General features: G+C 50.3%; 1 long non-coding RNA gene across 1 annotated transcript; it reads right to left on the bottom strand.

The window, feature by feature from the left end:
• Positions 1 to 3,389: 3,389 nt before the first annotated feature.
• On the bottom strand, positions 3,390 to 10,879 carry LOC129457479 (uncharacterized). Its single transcript, XR_008649264.1, has 3 exons — positions 10,735 to 10,879; positions 7,778 to 8,088; positions 3,390 to 3,537 (listed from the first exon to the last, which is right to left on the bottom strand). It is a non-coding gene; the product is annotated as an uncharacterized lncRNA (long non-coding RNA).
• Between the last annotated feature and the right edge of the window lie 3,690 nt (positions 10,880 to 14,569).

Below are 14,569 nucleotides of genomic sequence, written 5' to 3'. Positions count from 1 at the left end.
TTTTATTCACAGCATTGCCTCTAAACACAAACCACTGTGTCATCCTCAGGGTGCTTTAGATGGCTTTCTGTAGACTTCAACCATGTTAGCAGACAGTCGGTGACCAAAGAAAGAATATCGTATTACCACTGGCATTGCTTTGTCTAAACAGTCTAAAATCAGTTCCCTAGAGGCAGACCATGATATGAGGATCCACATGTGTGTGGCTTATCAAGGAAGAAAGACTTCCCAGAGAGATGAGTGAGGAAGCAGTGGAAGCAGGACAGAGAAGGAAAAGCCGAGCAGTTGCAATTTCAGGCAGAGTCACATCCAGAGCCTTTCTCACTCGCATTGCTCACTGTTCTTAAGAGAAAGCAGCAGGGGCTTTATTGGCCCTGCCCTTGTCAGTCACTGGCCAGGGCCACTCAGGAGTGTCGCAAGGTCCAAGGAGCCTCCTCTGCACTACGAATGAGGCAGTCCCTGCAGCTCAAGAACAGGACTTCAAAGAGAGTCACAGGTCCAGGTCACCAGAAGCAAAGCACACAGAAGATGAGGGAAGTGGGGATGGATAAATAGAGGTAGCAACAGGGAGGACATTGTCTGAGAAATACTCTGCGTTATTTCCAATGACTTTTGCTGCAATGAACATCTTTGTATGCAAATCATTGTTCACATTTATGATTCTTTCCCTAATAAATTCCGAGAAATAAAGTTCCTGGATCAAAATCTATAAATTACTCTCATGGCCTCTAGAAACATGTAAAACATGTAACAATTTCTATTCTCTCTGACATTGTGTATTAACATTGAAAAAAGTATTTGCCAAACTAATCAATGAAAAAAATACCGTTCTGTGTTTATTATGTGTGTGACTTGGATTACTGGTGAGAGGGGAAAGTTTTCTTCTATGCTGTCGATTTTCATGTTTTCCTTTATTGAATTGCCCTTTTGAGGTGATGACTCAATTTTCTATGTGAGTTCATGATTTAGCTTATTAACAGCACTGCAGATGCAGATCAGAGTCCTTTTATCCTTCCTAAGGTCTGTCCTCCCACTGAGGGGTCCTGGTTGCCAGGGCTCCGAGTGAGTGGGCTGCCTGCCCTGTTTGCAGACACTACACCCAGGGCCAGGACAGACAGTGATCACCTATCACCTGTGTTTCACCTGAGCTTCAGAAACCCTGCAGACCTGGGGTCCAGCCTGCAGTAAAAAGCAGGACACTGGCCAGGTGTGGTGGCTCACACCTGTAATCCCAGCACTTTGGGAGGCTGAGGTGGGCAGATTACTTGAGGTCAGGGGTTCAAGACCAGCCTGGCAAGCATGGTGAAACCCTGTCTCTACTAAAAACACAAAAATTAGCCGGGCATGGTGGCGGGAACCTGTGACCCCAGCTACTCGGGAGGCTGAGGGAGGAAAATCAGTTGAACCCAGGAGGTAGAAGTTTCAGTGAGCCAATATCACACCACCTCACTCCAGCCTGGGTGACAGAGTGAGACTCTGTCTCAAAAACAAAAGAAAATTTTTTAAAAACAAAAGCAGGTGACTGTTGTACTGGTTAGAAAATAAAAATCCCACGTGTGATCAAGAGGCTGCCTGTGTGCATGTGTGTGTGTGCACATGTACATGAGTGTCATTTTACATCAGACTGACCTGGTTTTCCATTCTGCATCTATCACGTGCTAGCTGTGTGGTCCTGGAGAAGCTCCTTCGCTGCCCCAAGTCTCAGTTTCCGCATCTGTGAAATGGGAGAAGCACAGTGCAATGCTGTGTGGATTCGATGAGCTGATGAAGATAAAGCTCCCGGCAAGCAGGAACCATTTCACCCGTGTTAGCGGCCATGGCTACAAGCAGCCTAGTCCTGGAGGGGTCTGTGTCTCCAGAGTCTAGGTCTGTAGACATAACTTGCCCTTCAAGGGGCTTCTAAAGTCTCTGTGTCTTCAGGAACCCACTGAGCATCTCCAACACAGGTTTTTGTAGCCAAATAATAAATGGCATCTCAGAACAAAACAATTAGGCCGGGGTGGCTCACACCTGTAATCCTAGCCATTTGGGAGGCCAAGGCAGGCGGATCACCTGAGGTCAGGAGTTTGAGACCAGCCTGGTCAACATGGTGAAACTCCATCTCTACTAAAAATACAAAAATTAGCCGGGTGTGGTGGCGCACGCCTGTAATCCCCACTACTCAAGAGGCTGAGGTAGGAGAATCGCTTGAACCCAAGTGGTGGAGGCTGCAGTGAGCCGAGATCACGCCATTGCACTCCAGCCTGGGTGACAGAGGAAGACTTCATCTCAAAAATGGAAGAAAAAAAATCATTAAGAGCAGCTTTTCCATAGCAGTCCCTTCGTGAAAGCGGGATCCACTCCAACTTCAGGTGGGATTATCCGCAGGCAATGTTGTCAGGAAGATGCAATGAGGTGGCTGGGTCAGCAGCTAACAGCAGAGGAGAGAGGTGCTCCCAGGTGGACCTGAACTCAGCCCTTGGCACCATGCCTCACACCAGGGCCAGTCACTTGGCCTCGCTGTGCTCAGTGTCCTTGCCCAGAAAACCAGATGCAAGAGCCCCCTCTCCACCTGACCCATGGGCCAGCCCTCTCTCCCCTGCAGCAGCGCTTCCAAAACCCCAGTGCTCTGCCTATCACTCTTCAAAAGTATCTCTGCTGATACTTTTGTTTAAATCTAAGCAGGCTGATCCTAAAGAGAAATTTCAAATGAATTTTGCATGTGGCACACCAGTAGCGCTTGCCACATGTAGAGACGTAACTTTCAGGAATAAATGTCACAGGGCCACATGACGTGAGACCTGATGCAGACGCCCGCTGGAGCTCCAGGTCTGGCTCTGGTTGCAAAAAGGAAATGAGCAAGTGTCAGCTGTTGCAGACCCTTCAGCACACACCTGTGGCTTACTCTCGTCCACAGGAGAGGCCGTGCCAAGAGGAAGGCACTCCGTAAGCCATTGTGATTTAACACCACATCACCTCGGGATCGTGGCACCTACACCACCGGCCCTCTACCTATGGGGCTGCCCCTTTTAGGACCCTGGTGAAGGAAAGTGGTCTTTCCTTGAGCAAATTGTTTCTCCACACAATTGCACTTCCTCCAACCCTGGGCTTTCCCTTGGCGTTCGGCTCGCAATATGTGAAACCTGAAGAAATGAGTTCTGTTGTTTCAGGCTTCAGGCATGAGAATAACAAGGCTGGGCCCCAGTGCTCGTGCTGAACAGTGGGGTGTTGTCAGCACTGCTAGGGGCACTGTTCACGTGCCTCCACGCTGAGGTCTGGGCAGGAGATGCTGTTGCCATGACGACCGTGATAAGGAAGGCATCAACAAGGCTCACAGGGGAGCTCCCCCGCCGCCCCATCAAGCTCGGGTGGTGGCAGAGGGTGCTGCTACAACCTCGTCAAACCCATACCGTGTGAGTCCATTTATTTAAATTACAAAACAGGCAAAGCTGGTTCACGGTGTTAGAGGTCGGGTTGTGCTTTGTCTATGAGGGTAGGTAATGGTGACAAGGGGCTCAAAGGAAGATCCTTCTCTGCTCCGAGCCTCAGTTTCTTCAGCTTTGAAGTGGGAAAAACGCCCTGTGTGGTCAGCGCTGCATGGATCAGGTGGGCTGATGTGCACATCTCCTAGGATGCTGGTCACGTTCTGTTTCCTGGTCTGAACACTGGCTTCACAGCCAGTTGTTTGTACAAATGCATTGAGCTTATCATATATGCACTTTTCTGCATGTATATCACATGACTTAAGAATTACGAATAAAAAGAACTAAAAGCCGAGAAGAAGGGCTTAAATGATCTCCCTCCCTCTCCCTCAGTCATCCCTGAGACCGCAATGACTGGCACCCGGGCTCTGAGCCCCACACTTTTGAGGGTTCTGCTCTGTCTCCAGAGCTTCATTACTCCCTGCAAATACGTGAGTGAGAAGGGAGAGAAAAAGAGAGAGAGAGGGAGACCAAGAGAGAAAAGAAAAGAAAAAAAGATGCAGTGATTAACACTGCAGAGTATGAAACCCCAGTGGAGAGAGAAGCTGATACCACAGGTATCCCTCATGAATAAAGAACCCTTCGATGTGTGTGCGGTGGTATCTCCATGTTACTGAACTCCGGGGGGAACCCAGAGCCAAGGTTGCCCCAGAAACCACTCAGCTGGACCTTGCTGCCCTTCCAGAGGTCACAAACCTGTGCTTTCATTGCTCCACACAGTGCTGTGATTAATTTTTAAAAATTAAGTGTCAATATTCAAAAATATGAAAATTGCACCTAAAAGTCTAGATACCCAGTTTTGCTTTTTTTGTTGTTGTTTGTTTGTTTGTTTTGAAACACCAGAAAATCCAGCCACACTGGACTTTACTCCCGAAATGCCCCAGAGCCAAGAAGGGGCTCTTTCCCCCCATTGACCTCAGCTGCGCTTGGTCCCTGTCTGATGCTGAGACCCTGTTCTATATAATTGAGTCTGAGAACTCGGTGAGTGCACTTTCATACATAAGCGTTCTCACTAATCAGCCCCCGATTGAATACATTTCCTTCAGGCAAACATATTCCAACCCAAGTTATTTGTCCATGGAGATTTGGGTGTGAGACCCCTTATCTTCATAATTGAGCCTTGAGAAACACTCTAGGAAGACATCTACACGCTTGCACAGCATTACTTGTGAGCCCAGGCCATTTCTTCCCAGGAACACCTCTAGCTTCCTCCTATGCTCTAGCATGCAGCATGCCCTCAGCTTTGTCTTCCATCCACCGTTCCAGCCACTTCTGACTCTCAGGTGCCAGTGGAGGCCGACGCCCGTCCATGAGTAGTGGGCTCCTAAGCTGGCGCAAGGGAGGGAGAGGGCACCCAGGAGGGCCCCTGTGCTTGTTTCCTGGAGCTACCTTAACAAAGTGCCACCGACTGGGCAGCTTCAACAACAGGAATTCATTGTCTCACACCATGGAGGCCAGAAGTTCCAGATTCAGGTGTCAGCAGGGCTGGCTCCTCCTGAGGCTGCAGTGGGGGAAGGGGTGGGGGGGGGCAGGGAAAGTGGTGGGGGGGCAGGTGGGGACCGTTCCAGGCCCATTCCCTGGCTTCTGGTGGTTGCTGATGATTTTTGCATTCCAGGCTTGTGGAAGTGTCACCTCAACCTCTGCCTTCATCTTCACGGGGCTTTCTCCCTGTGTGCATGTCTGTGGCCAAATCTCCCCTTTCTATAAGGACACAGTCATGACAGATTACAGACCACTGTACTCTAGTGCAACCTCCTCTTCACCCAACATTACATCTGCAATGACCCTATTTCCAAATAAGGCCATGTTCTGAGCTGCCGGGGGCTAATATTTCAACCTATAAATGTTAGAGGGGCACGATGCAGCCCACACTAGCCCCCATCCCAGCATCAGGGAAGACAACATTCAGCCCGGGAAATGGGCAAGAACCAGCTCAGCTTCCGTCCATCTCCTAGGCTGGGAAAGGTGGACTGTGCTCCAGGCAGAAACAACCGCATGTGCAAAGGTCCTGAGGATGCAGCAAAGAAAGAAGTACCTTCTGGAATGATGTATGGGGAGGGGACTGAGATGTAGGAGGTAACCAAGACACGTAAGATGAGTGCGCATATAAGTGTGTCTTGTAAACTCCCAGACACATTCATATATCCCCAGGGAAAAGCAGCAGAGGGAAAGATCCTCCAGTGTTCCCAGGGACCATCCCTGGGTGGTGTTGGGGCATCACTCGGGGCTCAGGGGTGGCTGGGAGTGGGAGGAAGGGATCACATCTCTCAGGTACTCCATGAGCTGTGTCTCCTAGTGCAGAACCGTCCAAGCTGAGCAATTATGAAAACTTCTAAAGGCTTATGCAGCAGCCTCTTCCAGAACGCTTCACTTCAGCCCTCCTCGTAAACAGATTGTAAAGGTGCAATCAGCCCAGAGCCCACTCCGCTGTGATAATCTGATGTAAGCCAGGCACTGATTTATATGCGCCAGTCCAAACAAACATACCTGTAGACCATCAAACTGGAATTTCTTCCATACTTTCTTCTTATGCATTAAGGAACTGCTTTTATTTCTCTTTTGCCGGAGGGAAGTGTTGTATTTATTTCACAGAAAGAGAGAAGCAGTGTGCAAGACACTAGGTAAACGGGCGTGCGGAGGGCTGCAGGCTGAGTGGGGGCTACCATCTCTCTGCAGACAGGGCCAATTCGAAGGGAGAGACTGAAGAAGACTACTGTCCCGTGCGTCCTTTATTTATATTTAAAAATGACTTGCGTTGTGTGCATTGTATGCCAGGTGCTGTTCTGAGCACTCACAAATAGGATGTCAGAGGCTCTTCCATCCCCATTTCGGAGACGGGTAAACTGAAGCAACAGTGATGTCCAGTTCTCCCCAAATGGAGAGCTGGGTTTTGGTTTCTCTCTGCCTTGTCCTCCTATGCCCCTGAGCTCTTAGGATGCGGATCTAGATGTGCCTTTTTCATCCTGGATGGTTAACATGTCTGACTCAACACACTACTGTATTTCACCTACCTTTTGAGGGCATTGGCAGGAGCTTCATTTCCAGTTCCCACACCTCCTCCTACCTCTTCCTCTCCAATAACATTCCTGCAATGCTCACATTGACTACAACATTGGCTGAAATTCCTCACCATTCCCCAGATCCACTACCTTTGTCATAAGACATCGCAGTTTCCCAGCACCACAAGGACAGAATGTATTTCCCCGCCTCTTAACTTTGAGCTCATCATGTGACTTACTTTGTTCAAGAGAATACGGTAGAAGCAATGGCATGCCGGTTCCGAGCCCAGACCTTAAGAGTTCCAAGCCCAGGCCTTAAGGGGCCTTGCGTGCTGCTCCCGTGTGCCTCTGCTATTGCCGTGAGAGGAACATGCCCAGGTTAGCCGACTGACCCCGGGGGCAGGATGAGCCATACCAGCTGAGCCCAACCTGGATTAGCATATCGCTAAGATATTGTGGTTGTTTCTTGTGCAACATTTTATGAGCCATAGGTAACTGCTGCAACTTTTATTGTAGGAAATTTGATTATAATAGAATAGAATGAAGAAGACCAAGTCGTTTGTAGTTGCATTACCCAGACAGCATCTCTGAGCGTTCTGGTATTTTTTCTTCTGCTGTTTTTCTCTGTGTATGTGTGAATCCAACTGTGAGTTTACAAAATGAAATCCCACTGCATGCATATTTTATGGATGTGCTCATCTCATTAGTCTCCTCCACTACCCCAGCATTTCCATCCTCAGTCATCAACAAGGAATCTCTTGTTGAATTTCTTCAGATGCACCCGCACCCTCAGGACCTTGGCATGTGCTGCCTGGCTGCCTGGAACTCTCTCCTCCCTCTTCTTTAGCTGAGTCAATGCCTGCTGGTCTCTCAGGTCTTGACCACTTGAATGTTGCCTTCCCTGGTCCTTTCAGTCTGGACTGGAGCCCTCCAGTCCTCGGTGTGCCCATAGCTCCCTGTCGTCATGATTTCCTTAATTACCTACCTTGTGTGTGCCTGGGAACTTGTCCGGATCCTTCTCCAGACTATGAGCTCTGTAGGGGAAGGGACTATGTCTTGTCCAGCATTCCCCGTGAGGGCAGCCCCTGACACACAGAATGCGTAGGCACACACTATTTGAGAAGTGGAGTTGTGACCTGATAACGTAACATGATATGGATGGAACATGATAAACTGAGCTATTTTTCCTGTCATTAAAGGCCAGCTTGCTTTTCAATGGAAAATTTCCCCGGGCTTTAAGAGATGCCTGGCATTTCATGTGGCTAGTGGGAGATCTTTCTGTCTGTTTTCCTAAGCCAGGGCTTGAGGAATACTTACAGAAAATGATGGGACGCTTTCCCAGATAAGCAGTTCTATGATTGTGCTCTGCTGTCTCCTGCTCCCAACCATCCTGGTTGCCAACTCTTGCAGCCTAGAGCACTTTCCTCAGAGTGCTTCCCATGCTCAATAAACTTCAATTGCTCCCCAGTTCCCGGCAGAGTGTGTAGCCTGACTGATAACTTGGACAGTGAGAAGGAATGGAATCATGGTCAAGGTAGAAGCTGGGAGGAGACAAGATGAGGAGGGCTGTTCCTTGGCTCATTTTGGTCACTGACTCCAGGACAGGTCTTTCTTGGGACTGTGCATGCCTGTTGGGATTGAACAGGAAACAGGCCTGTTGTTTCTCTATCAGCAGGGCTGGGAGACCTCCAGAAAGCTGTGGTGAGTGCAGAAATGAGCAGCTGTTCTTCAAGAAGGCTGGCTGCTGCTGACTGAACCAGGGGCCCTGCTATGTGCAGGGTCCCGACCATGATGCAACCAGAACCCTGGTCCACTCTGGCCTGTGTTCTCTGGGCCCCCAGCGCTCCTGCCTCTGACTCTGGGCAGCCATGGACTACCTTGCTTTAGTCCCACCCTTCTTTGTTCTTTAGCGGGCAATCCTTTCAACCGTGAAGTCTGCCTTCCTGGTGGGTTAGTGCCATCCTGACTCTGTCCTGCTGGAGGCATTTCCTGGCCACTGCATCTGAAGGAGAGTAGTTGGGTGGGGCGTACTGGGGGCCTGGAGGTCTGGCTAGAATGCCAGCTCTGAGTGTGCCTACCGTGTCCCTACCTCTTACTTGGCCTTCCCAGAGGATGCCGGCTCAGTGCTTCTCAAGCGGCCACACGCACACCCAGGATGAAGATGTCACTGAAATGCAGATTCTGATTCTGCAGGTTTGGGGTGGGGCCTGGGACTCTGCATTTCTACCAGGAGGCTGATGTTGCTAGTGCCTGGCTATTCATTGAGTGCCAGGCTCTGGCCCATTTCCAGTGACCGTGATTTGCACATCTAGGCTTGAGGGCTTTTCCCCAAACCACACCAGGCTGTTGTGCCAACACGCAGTGCGGCAGGCCTCATGCCACGAGGAGCATATAATTCTCAAGCCTCATGCGGAGAGGAGCATACAGCTCTCGGGAGGTGGCCTGTGAGCACTCCTGCTCCCTTGCCCCTTGGGCAAAGGATTCCAAGACATGGGCTTTGCACAATTTTCCCATTTCCCTGCAGGAGGGAGCTCTCATCACCCAGTGGGGCAGCCGCATGAGGAACACGGCATGCAGGGCCGCCTTCAGGGTCCTTGCAGGGTCCTTGCAAAGGAAACAGGGTCCTTGCAGCTGGAATCCAGTTAAGATGAGGTTACACTGTACTAGGAAGGGCCCTAAGCCACTGGCTGGTGTTCTCGTAAGAGGTTTGTGGAAGTGAATTCTTAGGGAGTAAGAATGGTTTGGGAACCATGTCAAAGGCTGGGGAGATCTACATGGGCTGACAGAAGAGACGTGCGTGGAGGACTCGGCAAGGGAAAAAGGAAGTTACGGGAAATACGCGCATGATGTGACAGCATTTCTGCTCAAATAAATACCACGCGGGTGTCTTTCCATATGAAAAAAATAGTAGGCAAGGCAGGACACACAGGGACTGTGAGCAAGCAGGGTGCAGCTGGGGATGAGCGACGCCGCGTGTGCCTCTCTGCTCACTTGACTCACCCCCTACTGTGTGAATTCATAGCACGACTCTCCTTACAATTTCAAAATCCATAGGGCTGGGCATGGTGGCTCGCTCCTGTAATCCCAGCACTTTGGAAGGCCAAGGCGGGTGGATCACTTGAGGCCAGGAGTTCGAGACCAGCCTGGACAACATGGTGAAAACCCGTCTCTACTAAAAATACAAAAAAATTAGCCAAGCGTGATGGTGGGCACCTGTAATCCCACCTATTTGGGAGGCTGAGGCAGGATGATCACTAGAACCTGGGAGGTGGCGGTTGCAATGAGCCAAGACAGTGCCACAGTACTCCAGCCTGGGTGAGAGTCAGACTCTGTCTCAAAAAAAAAAGAAAAAAAAAAAAGAAATCAATAGAAAAATACAAGTGAAAGTGACACCACAGACTTAAAAAGCTAATGACATATTTTCAAATTAGTATATAAAATTAAATTATATTCAGTAATTTAGTAAAGTAGGTGGTAAAACAGCCTACAGAGTGTGATTCCATTTTTACACCACTGAATGTGTGTGTGCATCTGTAAGTATGTATCTATCATCCATCTCTATTCGTCTTTCAATGATCTATGTCTGTCTATCTATCTATCTATCTATCTATCTATCTATCCACCTGTCTGTCTGTCTGTATTGATCTAGGGAAGAGAAAGAGCTTGGGATCTGCCTTTGTTCGTTTCCATATCAAAATGGGAACTGTGGTTTTCTGGATTCTTCTTTCAGTGCTTTTCTGCGTTTAGATCTGTGCACAACGAGCATCTGGCACTTTTACACTTTCTACAAGCTTTTAGGTTCCCCAGCTCCTGGGTGCAGGGGTGTCAGGCGGCTCAGCAGGACTGAGAGTGGGAACACGGTCATCCTCCTGGTGCAGCTGTGAGGGCAGCCACGGCCACTTAACCCCCGGGGCTTTTTGTTTCCACTGATGAGGGCAGATGCCACTCCTTGGCCAGCAGCTCACCCAGCTTGTGCTCTCTATGTGTACATAGGCTCAGGGTCCTGGGTCAGTAAGTAGCGTCTCAGTTCCCCCCCACCGCCAGAGATGGTTGAAGGTGGAGAGGAATGGGGACTTTTGGGGAGGGCTTGTGGGATAAGAGGATGACGCTGAGATGGTCAAGGACCTGCCATGTGGCAGGGGGAGGAAGGAGGAGTAGCGGGGGGCAGGTGGAGAGGGGATAAAGGAAGAGGATGCCTCCGGCAGCCACGCTGGGAGCTGACCATCTCCACCCATCTTCATGCACTCAGCGCTCATCCAGGGATCATCCTGTACCTCAGACTCCGCCAAGAACTGTCCAGCCCCAGGGCCTTTGCAAGTGCTGGTCGCAGTGCCTGGGATGCCCTCTCCCTGCTCACCACGTGGCTGGCTCTTTCTCATTCGTTGGCCTCAGCCCAGTGGCCTCCTTCTCATCAGAGAGGCCGCCCCTGCCTGCCCTGGCTGGCCGGCCCCTCCCCCACAATGACTCTATGACATCAGCGTGTTCCTTCTCCTCGGAGCCCTCAGACCCTCTGAAACCCTCTGGTCTGTGTTTTGTTTCCTCCGTCTCTATCTCTCTCCCCACTAGAAGGCAGGCCCCAGGAGGGCAAGCACCCGGCCTGTCCAGCTCCCAGCCGTAGCCCCAGGGCCGGGTGTGCAGTAGATGCTCAACAAGCCTTCTTTCCTCCCACCAGACTCTCCTTCCCGCAGGGGCCACAGGACTTGGGGGTGTTGCTGGGGTCTAAATGACCCAAAGGAAAGAGACGCTGAAGTGGGTGAGCTGGCCTCGCGCTGCACTTCCTGCTGGAGTTCAAAGTCAGCCCTGCCCCTGGAACTGCCACGGCCAGTTTAGATTGTTCCAGAATCTCCCTGCAGGCTGTTCAAAAGGCTCCCAGCTGCTATCAGGAAATAGCTCAGGAAAGTCTCTGTTAAACACCAAGAAACTGAGATGCAATCAGCTGGCCTGGAATTCAGGAAAGTGCTGGTTCTGAAATTGAAGACAGAACATGTCTCGGGGCAAGAAGTTGTGAACCTGCCAATCAGCCTGTGTTCTTTTTCCACCTGTCCTGCCACATGTTCTGCCACGTCCATGCCTCCTGTCCCACCATCGCCCCAGGAGGTGGCAGATGAGGACCCTGCTCCATGGGGAAGGGAACGCTCAGTGAGTGCTGCCCCCTGCTCGCTGGCGTCCACCCGTAATCTCTCAGTTGTGGTCTCAAAGGCCAAACATGTACCAGGATTTTCCATTATGGTTGCAATTTTGGCTTGTAATTTTATCACTCGAATCTAAATCCACTTCAGAAATGTCATAAACTAATTGTCACTGAATAAACTGAAACTTTTGAGGAGTTTATAAAAGTGATTTAGTTGGAGAAAAAAAGGAAAATAGAAAACAAATGTTGCCCACAGAATTGCTGGCAAAAAGGTAAAAACTCTCTGTTTCTTTTGAAAGCATTCCCTCGTCTGGGAGCAATCCCTGCCCATCGTGGCTTTGGGGCCCAGTCCCTGAGACTGTGTTTGTCTTGGTGCTGGTGGGGTTGATTTCACGTTTATCCCTGGGAAGCCGATTGAGGCAGCGTCGGCAGTGAGGGCAGGGGTAGGTTGCATAGAAAATAAATGGCTGCAGATCAGATCCAATCCTTATCCCACAGAACGAACCTGGTTTCCTTGATTAAAAATAATAGTAATAACAAAATGAATGTTGGGGTTAAGTAAATGTGAGTTAATTACTAAGCTGTGACCACGTTCACAGTTTCTGAGGCTAAACACTTCAACGCGCCTTGTCAGTTTATGTTAGGCAATAATTTGAAAGACTACTGGTTAGCTGTTTCACTTCATTCATATTAAGAAACAATATACAAAGGGTATAAAGTGATCAGCTCTGTTTACGCTGAGGAAGAGAGTTATAAAATCAGCGAACAGGGAGCGGGGCAGAGGCGAGAGTGCTCAGGGTTTTCGACATGCTTCTGATGATCGTTTACGAAGGAAAATCTTTGGAGAAACTTCTAAATGTAGACAGTCTGGGAACAGTGAAATGATGCAAAGCCCTCAACGGCACTTCCAGCATGGACCAGGGAGAGGGGGGAGAGTTTCCCTGGGATACATCGCTTGTTGATAAGAAAGAGCCTACAAAATACTCCAGGTCAAAAGGAGCGAGATTCAGGATCAGCTGAACTCCTGCAAGATCTGCAAGTGCCGAATTACAGCAATCTTGGTGCCTGCTGAGGTGGGAGTCAGGGAGGCTGTGGAATTCTGAGCTTCCAGGTTGGCTGAGGAGAGAGGGCTCAGAGGAGAGGTCTTCCTCCCACCACAGCCTCAGAGAAACCCCAAAACCTCATAGCTTCGAACCCCAGAATTCTCTGGTCTTCTGCAAAAATGCAGACATGCTGGTGTCAGAAATCAGCCTGGAGTCCCAGGAGCAGCATCTCACATCTTTATGGCAAGACAAAACAAAACAATCCAAAAACAGCAAATGCAAAGACATCTTCTTGAGGAGAGGCCTCAACTGAATGAGCAGGGAGGGGCGTGTTCCTTACACCAGTGCTTCTCAAAAGGTGGTATCTGGACCAGCAGCAGCAGCAGTGCCACCTGGGCGCAGACCAGAGGATTCCAGAGCCCTGAGGGCTCCAAGGAGAAGGAACACAGTGACATCACAGAGTCATTGTGGGGCGGGGGGTGGGCCAGCCAGGGCAGGCAGGGACAGCCCCTCTGATGAGGAGGCCACTGGGCTGAGACCAATGAATAAGACGGAGCCAGCCACGTGGTGAGCCAGAAGAGGGCATCCCAGGCAGTGGGTCCAGCGTGTGCAAAGGTCCTGGGGCTGGACAGTTCTTGGAGGTATTTGAGGTACAGGATGATCCCTGGATGAGCGCCTGAGTGCATGAAGCATGTGTGGAGAGTGTCAGCTCCCAGCGTGGCTGCAGGAGGGAGTTGTTTAATGAGTACTGAGTTTCAGCTCTGCAGGATGAAAAGAGTTTGTGCGTTAGAAATGCACATTCTCAGCCCCACCCCGTCCCTGCCACAGACCCTCCAGGGAACCCTCATACAAACCAAAGTCTGAGATCTGCTGCTGTCAACAACCAGGTGTTTCCCCAGGCCCTCTCTGGGTGAATCTCAGATGTAAACCCTTCCCTCTGATACTCAGTGTTCAGGTCCATGAAATGGGCTCCCTAAGTCCAACCTCACAGACCCCATATGAAAGAGCAGATGGAATCTCCAAGGGCACCAGCTATACATGGTTGTGGAAGGACCAACGCATGCTCTCAATGCCACTGCAGACCACAGGCCAGTGCCCTCCACGAGCCTGACCTTCACGCCTCAATAATCGCTCCTTCTCTGTCCAACACGGGCCCTTTTTCTGTCCTCCTCTTTCTTTAGGCCTTTCACTGTCCCTCAACACTGGCCTCACCCCATCCTGGGCTCTGCAGGACTGGTGCACAGCTCTGCGAGGGGGTGAACCCTGGCTCTGCCCCTTTTCTGACTGAGGAAGCTGCTTGACCTTTCTGTGTCTCAGCTGATCTCTAAAATGGGAGTGAAAATCTCTAAACTCATTGGCCGCAGTGAGAATTAGAGAAGACGCAGCACCCTGCTATATGCCTGGCATGGTCGCCGTCCGCCAATGGTGCCCATCAGTTATTATCAACCAATCACGCTCTGAAACCCTCCACACACCTAAATGTGCGAGACATCTGCGACATCCCCATCCTAGAGCTCTTTACAACCTCGTTGGTTGAGCCCATGCTTTCCTCTCTTTCTTAGATATCACCATTTTCCTTTCATGGGTGATTGTCTAGAACCAGGTACCTGTAAACAGGAGCGTCTGCTCTGGAGCATCCTCTATTCTAATTTCTTGGCATCTCCCAAGTGTGGTTTCCCAGGAGAAATGAGCTTGCGGCTGTGGGCAGCCTCCCTGAGCTGTCTTATTCCAGCTTGTGTGGGATCAGGCTCAGAGCTGGAGGTCACGGCCTGCAGGGCTTCCCGGGAGAAGCACTGCCCAGGATGCTCTGGGGTGATGAAAAGTTCTAGACTGGGCCATCCAGGGTTCCAGTCAGCAGCCATTAGCCACGAGTGGCTGTGTTCTTGGAGGGTGGCTCAGAAGCCTAAGAGCTGCATGTTTATTTTACGTGATCTG

This window comes from Symphalangus syndactylus, chromosome 11 (genome assembly GCF_028878055.3).
Source record: "Symphalangus syndactylus isolate Jambi chromosome 11, NHGRI_mSymSyn1-v2.1_pri, whole genome shotgun sequence".
Classification (NCBI taxonomy): domain Eukaryota; kingdom Metazoa; phylum Chordata; class Mammalia; order Primates; family Hylobatidae; genus Symphalangus; species Symphalangus syndactylus.
This window is presented reverse-complemented; position numbering and strand designations above follow the sequence as displayed.